Source organism: Arvicola amphibius, chromosome 7, assembly GCF_903992535.2.
Source record: "Arvicola amphibius chromosome 7, mArvAmp1.2, whole genome shotgun sequence".
Lineage (NCBI taxonomy): Eukaryota > Metazoa > Chordata > Mammalia > Rodentia > Cricetidae > Arvicola > Arvicola amphibius.
In genome coordinates, this window is record NC_052053.1 from 93786840 (window position 1) to 93802643 (window position 15804).

The window sequence follows — 15804 nt, forward strand, 5'->3', positions numbered from 1 at the left end:
CTGTAACAAAATTACAGTTATGACGTAGCAACGGAAATCACTGTGTGGTTGGGGATCAGCACTACATGAGGAACTATATTAAAGGGTGCAGCATTAGGAAAGCCGAGAACCACTGTTTTAGGAGCTGAAAGGCATCAACTAGCTTCACTCTGTCTCCTGACCTTTTCCGATCCCTAAACAAACTCTCCAGCCAAGCTAACTTCCCCACCCATCTGTGCATTCTGTAAACCATTTGTTGCCCAACTCTGGGCGTGTAATCTCAGGGGGCTTATATTGTTTAGTTCAATGATGTATCCCACTGGCATAAGTTATACAAAATAACATTTGTAGGCTTCCCACTCCCCAGCTCTGGGTATACCATTCTGCCCACCGCCCACAATGAAAGCCCATGGCATCCCTTCCCCCTCCTCCTCTGCTTGCTCTCAAATCCTGTAAGCCTGACTTCCTAACAGAAGAGGTGTTCCATGGGGTGCAGCTGAATAAATAAACGAATGTATAGACGGATGAACGGAACCACCTATTGCCCGTTGTTTGCTTGTTTTACTTGCCTTATCTTGCCCAATTCTCAAAACCTTCACATAACCTTCACTTGCCAAACCCTGGAAACACTGCCACTTTAGTCTTGGAGCACTGGACAGAATTGCTACCTAGAAATAGAGAAGTCGCCCCGTTCCCAGCTGCTGCTCATAACTGGGTCTGTAAGGGCCTTCATCTGGCTGGTTCCAAAGCTTCCTAAACAGGTGAAAGTCTCCACTTTCACTTTCTCCACCCTGCCTTCACACCGCTGTCAAAAGACTTAAAGTCTTCCAGTTGCTTCTGCCTTCCTATAAATACGAACTCCTCAGCTAACCAGAACTCCTGCCAATCTGCCTTCTGGGCTCTGGTCTCCACTTTCGTTTTCACAGATGCCAAGCATTAGTCCTAATGCCCTGCTGGCCATCACCCCCGGGCACTATTTCACGCCACATCTTTGTGTAGGCTGCTCCTTCCTTCTTATCCCTTTTAATTCCCCTTTAAACCTCTTCCGGAATCCTTCCCTTTTTCTCTCTGGCAGAGGGAGCAGGTACTTCATCTTCCAAAGTGGTGTGTCTGTATCACTGCAGTGCTTTATACCATGACGATGTATTTAAAAACTGTCTTGGGGCCAGAGAGACGGCTCAGTGGTTAAGAGCATTCATTGCTCCTTCAGAGGCACCAGAGTTCTGTTCCTGCACCCACATCAGGTGGCTCACAACCACCTTTGTCTCCAACTCCAGGGGATCCAACTCCTCAGGCTCCATGGACACTTGCATAGTCCCAGAACAGACAACAAATAATCAAAAATAATAAAATTTTAAAAATACTGACAAACTGTATCATCTGTTGGCTAAGCAAAAGGAAACAGAGACCATTCCCCTCGTTTTCTGAATCGTCTGTTCACAGCACAGTGAGTAGCTGGCCAATAAGTAACTGAGAAATAACCAAATACTTCTGTGCTCACAACACTGAGAGGAATACAAGACCAATAGCCAGGAGATGTGTCGATCTCCAGCTGCTGAGGTTGCTGCTAACGTTTCTTAGATAGCTGCTTAATACTCTGTGGTGCTGTGCTGAGGGTTGAAGCTAAGTGCTCTGTCACTGAGCTACGCCCCAGCCTTCCCCACCCATAGTTACATAAGTTTTTCATGGTTTTTATGATTAATTTTTGACATCCTTCTCTAACTTTTAGATTGTGGCAAGCATATATCCTGGAATTTCAGTGATCAACCCAAATTCGTCTTTAATTTTATAGTCTTCGGCAGGGCATGTTCACGCGTGTTTATAATCCAAGTATTAAGAAGGTCGAGCAGGCATTGGTGGCACATGCTTTTAATTCCAGCCCTTTTAAAGTAGAGGCAGGAGAATCTCTGTGAGTTCAAGGCCAGCTTGGTCTACAGAGCTAGTTACAGGCCAGCTAGGGCTGTTACACACACAGAAACCCTGTCTTGAAAAAACAATAAATAAATAAATAAATAAATAAATAAATAAATAAATAAATAAATATTGTATGCAAAGCTTTTCCCAGAGAATAAGGGTTGAAATTGTCTTCTGTGGTCTACAAGCTATGATCCTACAGGCTGGAACATTTTCCTAGTAAAGCCTAGGCCAGTGTTCCCACCCTCCTAATGCTGGGGCCCCTCATGTTGTGCTGACCCCCAACCATAAACTATTTTTGTTGCTACTTTATAACTATAATTTTGCTACTTCCATGAATCATAATGTAAACATCTGTGTTTTCTAATGGCCTTAGGCAACCCCGATGAGAGAGTTGTTCAAGCCCCAAAGGGCCCCCAATCCACAGGTTGAGAACCACTGGACTATAGGGACTTGTGCTCATAAAAGCAAGTAGCAGCAGGGTACAAGTTTCAATTATAGCACCAATGTGCATATACATGCACATGGTTTAGTTCATTGTTAGGAAAATGCACACTTTCAAATTCCATAAGGATTCTGTGGTTTTAGAAAAGCTCACCTAGTTCCATGAATGGAAAACACCACTCGGTGGTCAGTTCCCCTTGAATAACACAACAATATTCTTTCCCCTAATCTCAAATCCTCTAGTATTTATGTATGTGGTCTGAACTATGCTTTCGCATCTTTACGTGTGTGTGTCTATACGTATGTGTCTATATGAATATTACTGGATGGTACTATACAGCTTGTCCTTCCATCTATGGACTAAAGCCATAGAGGGTCACTCTGTATTACCAATGGCACCCAGATTTCATCGACTGATATATGCAGCTATAATGTAAAATAGTAAATAGATTTATCTATAGTGAAAATCCAACCCCTTTGGGGTGCTGTTTTTGAACTTAATGGAAATGGAATCACAGTTCTTGTACCACTCGGCGCTGTACCATACTGACTTTTTTTTCCCTCCACATTATGTTCGAGGATTGATTCACGCTGATAAGATGAGCTATCCTGTGCTGATTTTCTCTCCTTTTTAAGACTTTTTTAATTTTATGTAGGAATGGAACCTGGGACTTCTGAAGAGCAGCTAATGCTTTTAAAACCGCAGAGTCATCTCTCCAGCCTGGTGCACTGAATTTCATTGCTGCATTTTACACATCATGAATTTCACTTCCCAGGGTGAAGTGGAGAAAAAATGTAAAAGTCTGGGTGATGGTTTGGGTAAAAGCGGGTTCTTGACTCTATCAAAAAATGGGGCCTCCGTAACAGCAACCAGCCTCCCTAACTATGTTCCACCAGCCTCTCCTGCCGGGGCAGACCTCGCACTCAGTTCGTCCTAAGATCTGAGGAGCGAGATTTTGATGCTCGTAGAATTCAGACTCCTAAGGTTGCTGGAAGGGTCCGAAAGAATGATCACTTTGGAGGTGTCTCACCACGGAACTCGGAGGCAAGAGGTCAGAGCTGAGGCAAAAGCGGTGGGAAGCTGGCAGTTCATGCTCCAAATCTTCAAAGAGGTCTGCAAAATTCTTAGCAATGATGGAAAAGATGGCATTTCAAGAAACCCTCTGAGCTGACTTTCAGAGAACCCGATTGTAATGGGGGTGGGAAATGACAGGGGTCAGCCAACCAGCTCAGGGGCTCCAATTTGCAATTCATAGCCCCCATGCTGGTTGGCTGGGCTAAGCAGCCTACTATCCCCAGTAGGGTTGGATCTGACAGATAGTGTCTTGCATTGAGAAGTGGGCAGAAGGCTCCCCCAACCCAACCACAGCACCTGGCAGACAGAAGACAGAAAAACCAAAAAATCACTTCCCTGACCCTGGCTCTCTCTGCCCAAAGTTGCTGAAGACCTGCTAGCTGCACTAATGGGGATCAGACCTCCATGAGGACTTCTTTTCAGTAAGTGATGCCACACCCTTCCTCTTGCCTCACGAGAATCCATTGTTATTATTATTGTTGTTGTTTTAAATGCTTGTAATGAGTTTTTCAAATATAACTTCACCGTTATTACATTGTCACATTTTGCTTCCTCTGTTTATTTTATTTTATTTTTTGCTGAACATATTTTCAAGTGAATTCCAGGTACGGAGACTGGTTTACTCCTCAGACTACTTCATGTCCAATATCTGGGACAAATGGAAGCTCTTCGTAGCTAGGGTCTCACAGCATTTCTCCGGGAGTAGGGGATTACCATATCCCCGTTTTAGAAAAAATGCTGCTCATCAAAAATTTGCGCGGCTCTGGGCCAATTCATGAGGGCAGAGCCCAGACCTCTCCATCTATCCCAGACTCCTATGCAGCTGCACAAGAGATACACCATCGTGGCGCACAACATCATCTCTGAGGTCCGGAGCTATTTTCCCTAAGTCTGTACCATGGGCATGGCTTGGGCATGGCCGTGGGCACTGCGCTCCAACCTCTCTGGACTCCTGTAAAGCTGAGGGCATGCCAGGATGAGCCAAGTTCTGGTGATGTTCTCATCAGTTTACATGGAAATACAAAAGGCAGGACAAACATTTTCCCCCAAGCTACGTTTATTCTGTGTGTAGTGTCCGTCTTCTTCCTAAGACTGGATGGTTAAGATTTTCCTTTATGGAAACTAGATGATAAAAGATTAAAATATTTTAAAAATGCTTAGTTTTGCGCCTTTACCTCCAAAATAAAATGTCAATTCTCCCAAGGGTCCCATTTCTTTTCCTTTTTTTCATTTTGTTAATGGTCAATGTTTATAAGTCTGGGAAAATCGCTGTATCAATTGCTCCTTAAGACCATGTAGGCATCACATTTCTGTGCTCTAGGAACCAGCAAGGGGAAGGAAAGCAACTATTCAGTGGGAGAGACGCCTGTTCCCAGGACAAGGTTCCCTTCTTAGGAGGCTGACTGCTGTCAGCACTGTTTTATAGACAGAAATCCTAAGCCGGAATGCAGGAACTTGCATAAGGTCACTAGAGAGTTAACCATTCTGATGTAAGCCCAGGATCCTTGATCTCTGTAACCTACGGCCATAATGCCTCAGATCACCAGACGTCTCACTCAGGTGGGTCCGTGCCTGCAGAAGGATAGGGCTATGCAGAAATGGCCTGGACGTATGATCCCCTTTCCATGTCTGCCAGCAGCAAGTTGCAGTTCAGAGTGGGGCAATGCGAGGGCCCCTTGTTGTGGATGATGACAGAGATGAGGTTATGCACGAAAACACCTCGGTATGACAGAAAGCTGGCAGGACGTTGGGATGTGCCACCCGAATGGGGTCCTAAGTTGGCAGCTTCAGTTAGTTGTGCCAGGTATTTGGGTATATAGGTGAGAGGCAGAGTAGGTTTACAATGAGAGAAGGAAAAGGGCATTCATATAAATGCAACTTGAGTGGCTGTTAAGAATTAATCACCAGCCGGGCCGGTGGTGGTGCACCACCTTTAATCCCAGCCACTCGCAAGGCAGAGGCAGAAGGATCTCTGTGAGTTCGAGGCCCACCTGGTCTACAAGAGCTAGTTCCAGGACAGGCTCCAAAGCCACAGAGAAACCCTGTCTCGAAAAAACCAAAAAAAAAAAAAAAAAAAAAAGAATTAATCACCAATGGAGGGTCCTTAGGTCTTCTGCATAGGGAAGACACTTTGCTCCTCATCTCTCTGAATGGAATTGTGGCTGACAACTACCAAGACACTAGGCTAGTCTGGTTGGAATATAAGAGTCAAGGGAAGGAATGGGCGAAGTAATAATCCTGAAGGCAAATCCTGAATTGTCCTTAGAGGAAGCCGGCAAGTAGCTTTATCAAGGAAGCCAGATAAATTGTCTTGTATGAATAGGATTTAGCTTCGGCGACAGTGCTAGAACAGTTAATATCTCTCAGACTTCCCAAGGGGCCCTTTACCCGAAGACTCCCCAGAACCCATCTGCTTTCTCAGCTGTTCCCCTGCCCTGGTTGGAGTATGCCGTGGCATAAATACGCACTCACCAGAGAAGGGAGATATAGCTTGAGAGGAAGCTGCTCGCTCCTGAGCTGTGCCCAGGGGCAAGCCGTCCTTCCCCTTCGCCCCACTTGGGCAAAGCTTTGGGAGATTGCCAGGGGATCTGAGAGGAGGGCATAGACCTCACGGGAGAAGGGGCCATGGCACTGGAGTATATGGGAGCAGCTGGGGAAGCCGGGGGCTCCAGATGTTCCTTTCACGGCTTGTCCATGGGCTCCAGCAACCAGCTGCAGGGGAGTGCAACCCACCTCTCCTTTGTCTATTATTTACTTGACATTTCAACCTCAGTTCATTTTACACCTTTAACTACAGAAAAATCATATATAAATGTCCCATTATTTCACCAGTTCTGCTTCACATTTAAGCAGTAAGCTAATTTTGCTTCTTTGTTTTTTAAATATGTGATACAAGAGAAAAATGAAGTCAGTTTTTGTGCCTGAGGACAAAGTCCCATTTGGCACAGTTGCCCTTGAACTTGCTAAATAGCGAGAATGACCTTGAGCTTCTTTTTGTTGGTTTGTTTTTGTTTTTCTAGACAGGGTTTCTCTGTATAGTACTGGCAGTCCTGGAACTCCCTCTGTAGGACCAGGTTGGCCTCAAACTCACAGAGATCCGTCTGCTTCTGCCTCCCCAAGTGCTGGGATTAAGGCGTGAGCCACCCCCGCCCTGCGATCTTGAGCATCTGATCCTCCTTCCTTCACCTTCTGGGTGCTGAGAATTACAAATGTGTGCCATAATGCCTGGGTTTCATGGAACCCATGGCTAATGCAGGTTAGACAGGCATTCTAACCAGCCCAGCCCTGAAAGTTGTTAATACACACACACACACACAAACACACACACCGTTAGTTGTGTGGATGTGTGCGCACATGTGTGCAGTATGCTTGTCCATGAGGACACGTGTGGGGCCAGAGATATTTTCTTTCTCTTCCTTTACTCACAGAACAGCCAACACTTTATCCACTTAGTCATCTCCCCAACCCCTATTTAATTTATTTCTTAACTGATTATTTATTGTGTGTGCATTGGTGCTTTGCTGTACATATGTCTCTGTGACGGTGCCAGATCCCCTGGAACTGGAGTTAGACACTTGTGAGCTGTATGTGGGTGCTGGGATATGTGAACCTGGGTTCTCTGGAAAGAGCGGCTGTTGCTGTCCACTGAGCGTCTCTTAGAGCAGTTGTATGTTCACAACGAGATTGAATGAATAATATAGTCTTCCCCTATAAGACCCTGTTCCAACTAGTATAGCTTCCCATACAAATCTTACTTTTTGTTGTTGTTGTTTGCTTGTTTTTTTCTTTTTTGCGACAGGGTCTCACTGTGTAGTCTTTAGCCTGGTACTCACTAGATAAACCAGGCTGGCCTCTTACTCACTGAGACCCGCCTGCCTCTGCTGCCTCTGGAGTGCTTGAATTGAAGGCATTCGCCACCATGCCTGTGGCAAATACAAATGTTAAATAAGAGCAAAAAGTTTCCAATTTTATTATTTATCAGCATTTATTCTTACTACATTTTAGTTAGCAAGCAAAATACTGGCTTTGTTGTGAGGTTTCCTTCCATTTCATTTTGCGCATGCTCATCTCCCCACCACCCACTCGCACCCTTCCCTCTCTAGTCCCAGGCTGTCTTCTTCTTTTAGAATTTTATTCATTTATTTCTCTCCTCTCTCTCTCTCTCCTCTCTCTCTCTCTCTCTCTCTCTCTCTCTCTCTCTCTCTCTCCTCTCTCTCTCTCTCATCTCTCTCTCTCTCTCTCTCTCTCTCTCTCTGTTTCCATGTGTGTCCGTGTATGTGCGCGCGCGTGTCTGTGTGTGTGGTGTGTGTGTGTGTGTGCGTGTGCGCGCGCGCGCTGCGCGCGCGCTCGTGCATTCTGTGGCGAATGTACGCGCACCTGGAGGTCAGAAGAGGGCTCATTCTCCACTTCTTCATTTCGAGCAGAGGCCACCCTCTAAACTTGTATTTCCTATTCTCCTCGGCAAGCCAGGAGCCTCACCCATCCTCCTGTTTCTGCCCCTCTCAGAACTGAGCTACAGGAGTTCTCAGGGGACACCTGGCTCATTAACAAAAAACGGGTGCTAGGCCTCCGAACTCCTGTCCTCATGGCTGCTGAGCCATCTTCTCCAGCCCAGGTTGTCTTTGTAAAGACTTATTATGTGTAAGTTGTATGTATGGTGTTTTGCACGCACGTTGTTTTGTCTGTGCCACCCCGAACCCAGTACCTGTAGAAGCTGAAGAGGGCGTCAGATCCCCTGGAACTGGGGTTACAGATGGCTTTGAATCACCATGTAGGGAACTGGGGCTTGAAACCTGTGTCCTCTGGAAGAGTAGGCAGTGTTCTTAACTGCCGTGCATTTCTCCAGCCCTCTTTTAAATTACAAGGTGACGAGATATTCACTTGAAAATATAGAATCTTAAAATGAAAAAGATTACTCATGGACGCCACTATCTACAAATGATAGTTGTTAATATTTTGATGTATTTTTGTTTATATTTCCAATTGACTTTATTTTTAAAAAAACATTTGTGTTCGTGTGTGTATGTACTGTGTACGTGCATGTGTGCCATGGTTGTGTTTGTAGGTGAAACTAGTCTCTCTCCTCCGCTATGTTGGGTCTCGGGGGATAAACTCAAGGTCACCAGGCCTTGGCAGCAGGCAACCTTTATCTTCTGAGCTATCTCACCAACCCCTATGTGTGTTTTTTAGGACAAGGTCTGGTGGTACTCACTATGTAGCCCAGGCTGGCCTCAGTCTAACTCAGCCTTCCTAGTGCTAGGATTAAAGGTGTGTGCCATACCCAGCTTTGTTGTATTTTTCATTATCTGATTTTCATATCTATTTCCAAGCTATTATAAACAATGTTACATATACTCTGCTTAAATATACATTTAGGCGGGCGGTGGTGGCGCACGCCTTAATCCCAGCACTCGGGAGGCAAGAGGCAGCGGATCTCTGAGTTCGAGGCCAGCCTGGTCCTCAAGAGCTAGCTCCCAGGACAGGCTCTAGAAACTACAGGGAAACCCTGTCTCGAAAAACCAAAAAAAAAAAAAAAATATACATTTTAAATGGTCAACCACCAGATAGTGTCGTGTAGATGTCTCATACTATATCATGACTTTAACTCATTCCCACATTTTATTTTATTTTATTTTTTTTGGTTTTTCGAGACAGGTTTTCTCTGCAGCTTTAGAGGCCTGTCCTGGAGCTAGCTCTTGTAGACAGGCTGGTCTCGAACTCACAGATATCCGCCTGCCTCTGCCTCCCGAGTGCTGGGATTAAAGGCGTGCGCCACCACCGCCCGGCTCATTCCCACATTTTAAATTATATAGGGTGGCCATCTTGATGTAAATTCATGAAAATAGTCAACCATTTTCTTTTAATGTTTGCTTGAATAAATCATCCACTCGAATACTAAAACATTTTAAAGTTTCTTTTGATTTGGTGTGTATGTACATGTGTGTTTAGTATGTGGGCACACGTTTGTGTGTTGACTTGTGTGCAATGTGGGAAGCCAGTGGTTGATGCTGACTGCTTTCTTTGATTGCTAGCCACCATTTGTGATATCACTGATTTGGTTGGTCTAGCTAGCCAGCTTGCCCCAGGGATCCCTGCCTCTTGAACCGTGAGATTACAGGTGGCCACCACCCTCTCCTGGCATTTATGAGGGTGCTGAGAAAATAAACTTGGAATCTGCATGCCCGATAGAAGAGCATGCTTCAACCAGCAAGCTCTTTAACCGCAGAGCCACTTGCCCGCTCCAAGTTTCTTCAAATATGCAGCATAAATATTTCCTAAAAAAAATATATGATCAAGATTATTGAAAGCAAGGAGCACAATGAGATAGCAATTTCTGTTGTGCATATGTACAGCCTCAGGGATTGACCTACTGGCAGCAAGGGAGTGAAGATCAGCCACAACACAGGAAACCTGGAATCAGGTGGGGGGAGCTCTTGGAGATGCTCGGCATGCTTATAAAATACAGGAGAATGGAGAGGTGAGGTTAGTGCTTACCGCTGAACAATGAGGCAGGTCATTAGATATGGATAAACGAGGGGACAGGACTTACAGCATGCAGCTGAACGAGAGAACAGGTTTAGCTGATCTCGAGAGCAGTCTTTCTGGGCAGTGAACATCTGGAAGGAGAAAGTTACAGTGGAATGTGCTGCGCTTCCGGACTAACATTTGCACCCAGGACCAGAGCAAGGTTTGCCATCCCTCTGGCCTTACCCAGCAGGCTTTGCCACTCCCATGCAGCTGAGGCACTGAGATCCTTGACGGGGCCGTGCCCACGTCACAACACACATTTACTCAGGACATCAATCCTTCTACACATTTCACACCCATTATAATGACAAAAAATTAAGTGACAATGGTCAGTTGCATTGCTGAGGAAATAAAGGCCGCAGGTTCTTCCAGATGTGTTAACAGGAGAGTGAATTGAGAGCTAACTTAAAGTACCACAACACACACACACATGTATTTATACACACAAGTACAAACACACATGAACAGGCTGTTATAAAATTTCGCTATATTCGGTAGAACTATACAAAATGAAAGGCAAAAGTTTCCTTCCACTCTTCAGTTTACCCTTGGTCAGCTGATACTTTTCTGGGGGGCAGTTGGAATAAAAGTATCAAAGTTTAATAGATGTTTCGTCTTTGTTACACTATACTACTTCTAAAAACTGTAACCCTAGAGGTAAATAGGGGGCTGGGAGAGATGATCAGCACTTAAGGGCACTTCTCACTCTTGTGAGACCTGGGTTAGTCCCAGCACTCACACTGGCAGCTCACAACTGTCTGTAACTCCAGTTGCACAGGGTCCAATGACCCTTTGACCTCCACAGGCTCTAGGTAGGTGTATGATGCACAGACAAAATACTCAGATACATAAGATAAACAAATCTAAAAATAAAAAAAGTTAAAGATGGGGCACGGTGGCTCAGGACTTTAATCCCAGCACTCGGAGGCTGAAGCAGGTGGATCTCTGTGTGTTCCAGACCAACCTGGTCTACATAGTGAGGCCCTGTCTCAAACAAATATACAAGGAAAGTTCCTCTGAGATTTATGTTTGAGTGCTAATGCTAGTATTACTCTTTAATAGAAGAGGTAAACACTCCCATGCCAATCATTACGGACCGGGAACTGTAATGCATGCCAGTATTCAGTTCACCAGTTCCTCAAACAGCTCTCAGATATTATAGTTTTTTCCCATCTTACAAAACGGAGATGATTGAGGTCTACAGAGTTCTCACAGCTAGTTAAAAGGCTTGGGGGCCCATTTAACATGCTTTTAACACTTAATTTGCATTGATACCATAATACACATTATACTACACTACTAGCAAAAGGCAGAAGGAGTTTAGTTATCAAGAGAAATCCTTTTTTGTTTTTGTTTTGTTTTCAAGACAGCTGTGTCATTATGTAGCTCTGACTGTCTTGGAACTTGCCTATGTAGACCAGGTTGTCCTTGAACTCACAGAGATTCATTTGTCTCTGCCTACCAAGTGCTGGGATAAAGCAGGGGCCACTATGCCTGGCCAAGAAAAAACTTTTAAAAATAAAGTTATATTAACATATATTATTAATAGATAATTAATATTACTATATATAATTACTGTCAGTTTCCATGGTATTGTTTGAAATTGGTGTTAATTAGCATGAAAGAGGAAAACTGATGCTATAGAATCATGTCTATAATACCATTTTAATTTTAAAATGACACTATTATAAGGAGAGTTATGTAAATTTTCTCTGGTCATGGGGAAGATGGTTTGGGGGAAAAATGCTGGCAGACGAAAGAACGGTCCTGGTGATTGTTCTCTGAGAGATAGCATTATAAATCTTGCCTTTTTCTTACCGATGATTCTCCTTATTTGGGGAGTAGATGCTCTCCCAGTTTTCACAACCTCAGGAGAGCAATGAAGCTGTTTCTGAGGTTGTGCTAACCGCACCGGCTGCGGAGCATTTGTGCGCAGGAGTACTGCCAATTCATCTTCGAACAAAGCGCGTCAATGCTTCGGCTGTGCTTAGCCGGACAGGGGCTCTGGGTGGCATGCTGGACCCAGCACTAGGCTGTGCTTAGCCGGGCAGGGGTGTCATGCTGGACCCACAGGGGCTCTGGGTGGCATGCTGGACACCAGCCTAGGCTGTGCATAGCTGGACAGGGGCTCTGGGTGGCATGCTGGACCTAGCACTAGGCTGTGCTTAGCCGGGCAGGGGTGGCATGCTGACCCAGCACAAGGCAGCTAGGTACCCAGCACACACAGATGTTCTATTCCCATGACTGCCTTGCAGACATGGCTGTAAACATCTCTATCTATCTGACCACATAGAGTCCTAGCTGGATTTCTGGTTTTCGAGCTCAAAGTATCTCTGTTCCTGTTGCTTCATTAAACACACTCTGGCCTTGGGCCGACGAGATGGCGGAGTAGGCAAGGTGCTTGCTGCCAAGGCTGGTGATCAGAGTTTAATTCCCAAGAGCCATGAGGTGAAGGGGAGAATGGACTCCGCAGCTGTCCTCTGACTTCCATATGTGTGCCATTGCATGCTCCTCCTCTCCACCACCAGTAAACGAACTGATGTTTAAGAAGAACACTGTGGCCCGTTGTGGTGTGCACTGCTTTAATCCCAGCATGGGGAGGTATGAGCGGGTAGGACGTCTGTGGACTTCAAGGCCCACCTGGTCTACACAGCTTGTTCCAGGCCAGCTGGGGTAACATAGCAAAATTCTGTCTCAAAACAAACAAAAGATAAAAAGCAAAACAAAATGCATAGGCACACAAAACAAACCAGCCCCCAGCCTCCGTGTTCCTCAGTACTGCCTTTTGGAGCACATGGACTGCTGGGACCCTCAGGAGCAATTCAGTGATCTAAGTAGCCCACAAAGAGAACTGGCAAAAGGGGACCTCATAAGTAATTCAATGACCTAAGTAGCCCACAAAGAGAACTGGCAAAGGGGACCTCAGGAGCAATTCAATAATCTAAGTAGCCCACAAAGAGAACTGGCAAGGCATCTTTTCTGATAATTTTCCAAGTCATCTATTTTTATTTTTTTAATTAAAAATTTCTTTTAAAGCTGAGCAGTGGTAGTAGCACATATTTAATTCCAGTACTTGGGAGACAGAGGTAGGCGGATCTTTGTGAGTTTGAGGGCCAGCCTGATCTACAGAGCAAGTTCCAGGACAGCCAAAGCTACACACACACACACACATACACACACACACCACACACACACCCACACACACAACTGTCTTGAAAACAAGGGAATTTTTTTTCTTTTTAGACAAGGGCTGAACAGATAAACTCTGGCTACCCTGGAGCTCACTATGTAGACCAGATGGCCTGCCTCTGCTTCCCATGTGCTGGGAATAAAGATGCTTTGTGTCATCAACAGGGCTCTGTGACAGATGCTGAAATAAAGGACAGTTATCCTTTGGTGGCTGAGGGGACTGATTCTAAGCCTCCCATTGGCAGGTACCAGAATTCCTAGATCCTCACACCCCTTATGTCCTATGCTTAGAGCTACATACACTACACCAGGTCCTCACTCCCCCATGTCCTACACAGAACACACACACACTACACCCAGATCCTCACACCCCCATGTCACACACAGAACACACACACACTACACCTTGATGCTCACACCCCCATGTCCTACACAGAACACACACACACTACACCCAGATCCTCACACCCCGTGTCTTACACTTAGCACCACACACTACACCTAAATCCTCACAGCCCATGTCCTACACTTAGAACACACACACACTGCACCTAGATCCTCACACCCCTGTCATAGGCAGAACATACACACACTACGCCATCAGCTTTAAATCCTCTCTACATTGCTTACAGTTCCTAAAACAACTGCACACTATGTGGACAGTTGTTAAATGTATTGTTTAGAGAATAATGACAAGAAAAAACTTTGCATATTAAATACAGATGAACTTGTTTTTGAGACAGTCTCATGTAGCCCAGGCTGCCCTCAAACTCACTAGGTACCTGAGGCTTGGACTTTAACTCTTTAGTCTCCTGCCTCCACATTCAAGTACTAGGATTGCCGTATGAAACTCCTCTCCTGGCCCCAGATGCTTTTACAATTTTTACTATTTTTTAATTGTGTGTATATATGTGTGTGTGCTAGTGTGTGTGCATGTGTGTGTGCGTGTGTGTGTATGTGGTGTTATGTGTATATGAGTGCAGGTGCCATGGAGACCAGAGGCAATAATCTCCTTGGAGTTGGAGTTATAGGCATTGTGAACCAGCTGATGTGGGTGCTGGGAACCAAACTCAGCTCCTTGGCAAGAACAACTGCATGCTCCAACAACTGAGTCATCTCCCCAGCCCCCTCAGGATTACCTTTTTTAAAGGAATATTTTCAATCCATGTGATTGAATCTATGGATGTGGAACATGAAGATTTGCAGGACCACAACCGAGAAGATGAAAAGATTGGTAAAATCAAGTATCTGCCAGAACACTGGGCTCCACATCTATTTGATGGAGTACGCAACATCTATTTGATGAAAATTGGCAACCAGGCCTCCGGAGGCCACAGAGAGGGAGCCTGATACTATGTGGAAAGAGAGTTGATGTGTTCAGAGATGAGAGGAGCTATCTGTTTGCATTTTCTGAAAGGCCAGGAAAATGACAGAAGTGGGAGGAACCACTCATGCAGAGACACAGGGGGCAGAGGAAGGTGGCTGCCCGAAACACAAAGGTCAGCATTCTGTAGGACCAGGTTCACAAGGAGCCGAGACAACCTGCCAGCTGGCGGGCAGTCAGGGAAGACTTTGATTCCGTGGACAGACATAAGCAGATCCACATTTCAGAACATTCAAGCCATGGCTGTGTCACTGAGAAAGCAGCAATAAGCCAAAAGGGAGATTATAGCACCCGCATTTATAGGAGATCTCACCCCCTTCCTCATTGCTTGAGAACGCAAGCGACTCTTGCCCTGTATACACAGTCTAAAATACAAATTATTATTTTAGGGGCTGGAGAGATGACTCAGTGGCTTACTGATCTTATAAAGAACCAGAGTGCAGTTCTTAGCACCCTATAAGGCAGCTCACAACTGCCTGAAACTCTAGCTCCGGGGCTCTAAAGCCCTCTTCTGGCCTGTGCATCTACATGCACACACACAGAGGAGCACATGCCTTCACACACACACACACACACACACACACACACAAGAGAGAGAGAGAGAGAGAGAGGAGAGAGAGAGAGGATAAGTGTTAAAAAGATTTTTCATATATACATTACAATACTCATGGGTCAAATATCAAATTATCACAGGAAGTTAAGGAAAATCTCTCTTCAACGGGGACAAACTGTAATGGTCTGTTCTGTCCCTTTAAGAGACAAGTCCCTCCCTCTCCCCCCACCTCTCTCTGCTCTTCTGCCCTTCTCTTATCTCTCTCCATTTCCCCCTCTCTTCCATAACCCACTAATAAATATCCAACCTCACTCTGCATGGTGTGCCTATCCCTCTGTCCTCTCACCTGCCACTGCCATGGCTTCATGGGACTGGTTGCCCCATTGAGGTGTCTCACCTGCCACCCATGCTCCCTGCCTAGGACCCGCGGGCCCTCGTGGCCTGCAGGCCACCTGTGGGGGGGTCTCCCGCCTGGGACTGACTGCCTTCCTGACCCACCGTGGTCTTGGGACCCGCTGCAGGCCACTCGGGAACAGTGCCGTTTTATTTTTACCATTACGCAAACCATCATTATTACAAATGTAACAATAATAAGTTTTCGGTCTGCATTAATTTCCAATTTTCCTCTTTAATAAAATATTTTTTGAGACAGGTCTCACTATGTAGCCTCAGCTAACCTAGAACTCATTATAGAGATCAGGGTGGCCTGAAACTCAAAGAGATCCACCCGCTTCTGTC